This window comes from Triticum urartu, chromosome 3A (genome assembly GCF_056163025.1).
Source record: "Triticum urartu cultivar PI428250 chromosome 3A, HENAU_Tu73, whole genome shotgun sequence".
In the NCBI taxonomy this organism is placed as follows: Eukaryota; Viridiplantae; Streptophyta; class Magnoliopsida; order Poales; family Poaceae; genus Triticum; species Triticum urartu.
This window is the reverse complement of record NC_141875.1, coordinates 348,950,021-348,956,525: the sequence shown is the minus strand read 5'-3', so window position 1 is coordinate 348,956,525 and position 6,505 is coordinate 348,950,021. Positions and strand designations below refer to the sequence as shown.

Here is a 6,505-nt window from a genome sequence, read left to right as displayed (position 1 = left end):
GCCATAGTTCCCTTCCTATCTGTCAGATATAAATCAGATGACCTATAATGCAGGATGGCAGGCACACAATCATCAACAACTCTGTTTTTTTTATAAGAGTGGAGTAGAGATAGAGATAGAGACTACTACTACCAATGTGCTGGCCCGTGCGTTGCAATGGATCCAAAGCAGTAGAATAATACTTGTTCACGTGCTTGAAATATAAACACTCTAGTTTTGATATACATATATCAGTAAAAGTAAATCATGCTTCACTCAAAATATATTCCTCGGGCTATTTTGATAGTTTGAAGATAACAGGTTTTAAAAAATTTGGAGCTGTTTTTTTTGACATTTTGTAGCGTGGCAGGACATCCTGTGCACCTAAACGGCTGAAAAGAAAATTAAGTTTGGGTCTGTGGCACAACCTATGGCAACATGCCCGTGTGGCCTTCTTCTATAACTAGCAAGATGCCCATGCATTGCAGGAAACATCAAGATGCATTTTTTACAAAACACCTATTGTGATTGACCCTTGCAGGAGTAATCCCATGTGTAAAAACTAATGATATCTCGAGTATTTTAACGGAAAAATGGTATCTTTGGAACAAGTTTTCTCTACTACTGCTCCTTGCAGTGAGCGGGAGGCAATGCATGTGTCAGCAAACATGACAGCTTGTCCATGGAAGTTGAACCACGGCGACCATCACGTTTCTTGTTTCTACCACTGCCACACCCACACGCGATTCCCACGACACCGCTCCAACCCAAGGCACGACGTCCCCCGACGTTCACCTCATCCCTCTCGTCCCCATCGCTCCTCTGCCTTTGTGTGCATGACATGCGGGCCAGCTGAACTATGGCGACCATCAACTTTCTACCATAGCCACACCCGATTGGACGCGGCTTGCCTGCTCCGGTCCGTACTCCCGGACCATCGAATTTTTATCTAGCGGCTATGACACATTTTGTCCTAGGCATCAATCGTCAGTTGGAATACTTCTGTACTATAGGTAGTACCCACCGGTGTGGCCATCTGTCGGTGTTCTGGGAACGGGGGTCCCCAGACTTGCCTGCCTGCGGCCTGCGGCGTGGCAAAAAGGGGGCCCAGCGCGGCCCATCTTCACCAACACAAACCCAAGACCCTCGCGAGGGGCCAAGCCTCGCGGGGCGGACGACATAGAGCTTCCTCAGGCACGGCCTCGTCAGGTTGGCTCATGAGGAGGCGGAGAGATCAAGGCGGGGTACCTCATGAGGTGCCCGTGACGCAAGCCATGACGACCGAGGGTGCCAGGCGGGTGCCAGCCCGCGCAGTGTCCTCCTTTCCTGTTTGGTGCAAAGGGGGCAAGCGCAGCCGCGGAGTACCGAGGCATCAGGCAAAGGTTGCCATTTCGGTGCAACGAGACCAAGACCATGAGGACTACAAGACGGAGGTCACCGTGGAGCCCAAGACGGCATCATCACCAGAGCTTTGCGCAGGCGAAGACTACTTTTGTCAGGATAGCTGATACTAGCTGTCCCCCTTGAAATTAGCTCGCCATTGTTGGCTCCCTTCCCGCTCGATATTTGGGAAGAGGACCAGGGCCTCTATAAATAGGACCAGCCACCCACAGAATAAAGGGGGGTTTTTCAGAGGTTCAGAGGTTGGAAGGAAATAGGGGGGATGGAAGGATAGAAGAAAGGATCAAAGAGAGAGAGAGAAAAAGGTGACTTAACTCCTCCAAGCAGTTCATCGCCCCAGCCAAGAACAGACCCTCGCGAGGCTGTTCTTCCTGGTATTGTTCATCATCATCAGCCCAAGAGGCAATCCACCACACCACACACTGGAGTAGGGTATTACACCACAATGGTGGCCCGAACCAGTATAAACCCTGTGTCTCTTGTGTTGTTCTTTCCGTAGTTTAGATCCTAGCGAGGCGGAGGGGCACAGGTAGGTACAAGGCGAAATCTCCGCGCGCACCCCAGTGTTTGAACCTCAAGGGTCTGCCGGAACCCGAAATCCGACACCATCTACCCCTCATAACGCCTTGATGCCCAGCTGTGGCACCCTCGCCACGGCCACGCCACAACCGGCCGGTTCATCTCGAACGAGTGAGTCGCGAACCACGCCATCACCATGAGAATTACATGTGATCCAGTCGCATTTAAGGTCTGTATGTCATTGAATCATAGCCCGGTGCACTAAGCCACTGAAGCTCGGTCACGTGGGCCCCGAGAGGGAAATGGTAACTCCTGCGGCAGGCCTTGTGGTGCTCACACAGTACGAGCTCGTGCCAAACCCGGATGAGATTGGTTAACCAACTAGTAAGCTACACGTGCATTGCACGCATGAGATTTTGTAACCAAATCTCTACTCTCTATATCTATATCCATCTATATCTATATCTTTATCTATACTCTTATAAAAAAGAGAGTTGGTGATGATGGTGTGTCTACCATCCTGCAATATAGGTCGTCCGATTTATATCTAACGAATAGGAAGGAAACTATGACAATTTTGCAAAAATATGCCCACACCCCTCTCCACATTTGCAAATAAGGCGTTCTCTTGTTCATCATTTTCTCCCACAACATAAACTACTCATACAAATGCATCTTGATTTCCCGTGCAACGCATGGGCATCTTGCTAGTTATGAATAAATAACACTCTATCAATGAGCCCCATCAGACACCAAATTTCTTGGCTTCCGTGCTACAGCTAGATCTTCCCCTTGTTTCTGTTTTCCAACCCGGCGGCGGGCGGGGTGCGAGGTGCGGTTTGCCAATGGTCGGTTTTCTCAACGGTGGCCCCACATGAAAGTGAAAATGCCAGGCAACACGCGTTCCCTAGGTATGTGGCGTGCCGGACTGTCACACCCTGATTTCATGCCACAACACTTAAGCTAATTAATCATGATAAAATGTGGTTTGACAAAAACTTTTGAGTGTTTGGTCTTTGTTTGATTGGATTTGCTTTGCTATTTGCAAGTGCTCTAAAAATCAAATAAATCCCCCAACACCTATACTTCTTCTCCTTGATCCAAAACTTTGCCCAATGATCATTCCATGTGTATAGGTCAGAATAGAATTTTCTTGTAAAAATAATTTGGCCAAAAAGTATTTTCTAAATTAGGTGTTCCAAAACTCCCTGAATTGAGACTTGAACTACAAGTACTTAATGAAGGGTGTGAAGAATCTTTAAAAAAATTATATTTTACTCCTATTAGATATAGGACACCCAGAAACCACAAAAATATAATTTTAAAAGTTATTTTCCTATTTTATTTAAAGGCTTTTTATTAAGGCCAGAAATGGTCTTTAATAGGTCAAAATTATTTTAATGTTTAAAAATTATTTGAAAAAATTTAGGGAGACTCAATGGGTACATATTGTGCATATATATGAGTTTCAACACATGGTCATGAACAAAATATTGGTCAAATTCCTCAAACACTCTTTCTGGATATTTCAAGCTTTTGAAATATTTACAAAGCAAATATTCCTCATTAATTCCAAGAAAATTCTAGCATGTCAAAAATGACCTACTTGGGGATCCTACAAAGTCTCATGTCATGAAGAGCAATATAGCCCCACCAAACCCTCTCAAAACCATTTCTGTCCTTTTCCAAGTTTGAACAACTTTGCACTGCCAAGCATATCCAAATGCTCTCAAACTTGGTACACATGCTCAAATGGTGTAATAATGCATCTAGGCCAAAAGGCACAAGTTGGAGAGAACGATATCATGATCAAAGTGATTTAAAACCCTTTCTGCCCAGAATCAAATTTGAACAACTCTATATTACCAAGTGTGTCCTTTTGAACTGAATTTTTGTGTACATGTTAAAATCCTAAAATGATGACACTACACCAAGTGGTGCATCAAGGAGAATAGATTTGCAGGACTAAATCTTGGAAAAGCCATTTCTACTGATTTCTAGGGTTTACAAAAGTTGCATTGACCACTTTCTCCATTTGACCTCAAAATTGGTGGACACTACTCTTATATGATGCCACTCACTCCTGGTAAATATGATGTCAGGGAGAATGCATTTTCTTGCCCAAACCACCATCAAACACCTTCTGACAGAATTTAGAACTCCATGTTTCAGCCCCTTCCAGTAATCTCCATGAGTTGAAACTTTTCCCACAACCTCTCCTAGTCACCCTCTACCTGTGGTGTGCTTCCCTGCCCGAGGGGCAATGATGAAGGTGGGCACAACCCCATTTTTCTTCCCTGGACAGCAGTTTTCCCTCTCTCTCTCTCTCTCTCAACCCCACCTCTCCTCCAATGTCTCCCCAGGGCATCCAATGCTACTTTCCCATTGTTTACTCCCCCGAGCAGCTACCAGACACAAGTGGATGCACTGGTGCACACGAAAAGCCGTGGACACCGGCCAAAGATGCGCTCTGGAGCACGTCATCGTGCTCCCAACCGTTGATGCCGTGTCCCCTGACTACCTCGAGCCTCCCCCTCACGCCAGTCGAGGCCCTTGACGTCCGCAACATGACAGCCGTGCAGACCCCCTCCTCTCCCCCTCTCTCTCACCCCCTGCAGCCCATGCCCGACGCCGCCCGGGCTCGGGCTCGGGACACTCCTGGAGCACGCCCCGCTCCCCCTTTCCTTCCCCCCGACCTGGTCCACACACACGAACGCCTAGGACATGGCCTAGGGTGCCAAATCAGCCCCTGGCATCGCCTAGTCCGCGGTCGTGGTCGCCGTCCATGGTGAGCCACGGGTCGGCTACTTAAGGGCACCCCGAGCCTCCTCTCTACTCCTTTGGCTCTCTCTCCCTCCCGGGCACCCCTTGGACCAACCCACTCCCCTCCTCGCGCTCTCCATCCGCCACCATGGCCGGAGCCTTGCCGTCGGCCTCCCCCTAAATTCGCACACACCACTCCTCCTCCTCCCCTCTAGACTGCACTAGAGCACCTCCACCATCACCACGAGCCCCTCCCGTGCTTCTCCCTCTCCTTCCCGTGGCTGTTTCGTCGAGTTCCATCACCACCGCCGGCCTCGCCCGCTGCGGCCGATGATGCGCTCGCGTCTGGCCACCCCTGCGATCATGGTGCACCTCGAAGGATGCGGCACACTCTCCTGAGCATGACGGTATGCTGGGCATCGCCGGAGGTGGCCGGTACCGCCAGGGAGAACGCCGGCACCCGCTCGGCCTCGCCTCCCCTGCCTATGCTCTGTTCGAGCGGGAGGTAGGAGACGGCCTGAGCACCGAGCCCCACTCGTCAGCGACCCGATGGGCGGGCCCTGCCCGTCTAAGTGGAGACGGACCGGGAGTAAACCCGCCTCCTGCGCAATGAAGGCGTACTCCATCTGGGGCGCCTTCGACGTCGCCCCTGCCAGCCGCGTAGCTGAGCCACTGGGCTGACCCAATGCTATCTCCCGCCCAGTGCGCAGGATAAGGGTAAAACCCTTTCCTTTACTTTTTCTTTTTCTTTAAAATTGTAAAATCTACAAATAAATCTTATGAACTCCAAATCTAGTAATTCAAATTTCTAGTAGCTTGTAAATTCTTGATCTACCTCATGATGCATCATGCTCATTTTTCCAGAAAAGTTTCCTTCACACATATTTCACAAAACCCCATTTCCCTATTTCTGTGATGGACTTCGGAAAATCACAGAGAGATCATAGTTGATCCAAATGCCATGATTCAAATTTCTAGATGCTTATGAGTGCATAACTTAGGTTATGGACATTTTTATTAATACTTTCTATGCAACACAATATAATGAGCCATTTCTTCATATTTGTCAACTTTGCAAATCCATAGAATATTCATTTGAACTCCAAATCCAGTGAAACCAAATCCTAGATGCTTCTAAAATCATCCTTTGTCAAATTGGTGCCTTTGCTCATTTTTCAAAAATATATTTCTGTACACTTCTTGCAAATCCATAGATCCATATGTTCCATCATATTGAAATGTTCAGAAATATTCACTGATCCAATCCCAATGAAACCACTCTGGTTATTTTTCATATAACCAGAGAAGTCCTAGAAAAGTCAACTTCATATTTTTAGAGCACTTTTATTTTCCGCCTTCTTGTGTTGCTTACTATAATTGTTTCCGGCGTTAGTTGACGAAGTAGACAAAATACTTGGAGATGGACTAGAAGATTTGAAGACTCTAATGAACTAGGCATGCAGCCCTTTGACCATGTCTAAGAAACCCTTTTTGTGCATGTCATATGGCACTTTTATTGCTTGCATCAAAGTCATGATAATGTGGTGACCACTTGAGGTGGTTTGCCTCCGTTGCTTTTCTCGTTGACACTTGCATGATGCATGACCCTACCATTCTATGAGGGTTATGCGAGTGGGTGTAGTTAGGATGCTAAGTAGCTGCTATGAAAATGGGATGGGTATATGCATGGTGAAGGAAACCAAGTTGTTTTCAAGGTCTTTTCAAAACCCCATCAGGTGCCACTAATGCCCAAGGGAGATGGTGAGCTAGGTTACCGCTCGATAAAGAAGTGGTGTACTGGGGCAAGTTGTGTGGGAGTACTCTGGAAAACGGATTAGATTTA

The 6,505-nt window shown here is 47.5% G+C and overlaps 1 pseudogene; it reads left to right on the top strand.

The window, feature by feature from the left end:
- The first annotated feature begins 4,162 nt into the window (after positions 1-4,162).
- Positions 4,163-5,415, top strand: LOC147979671 (uncharacterized; annotated as a pseudogene).
- The last annotated feature ends 1,090 nt before the right edge of the window (positions 5,416-6,505 follow it).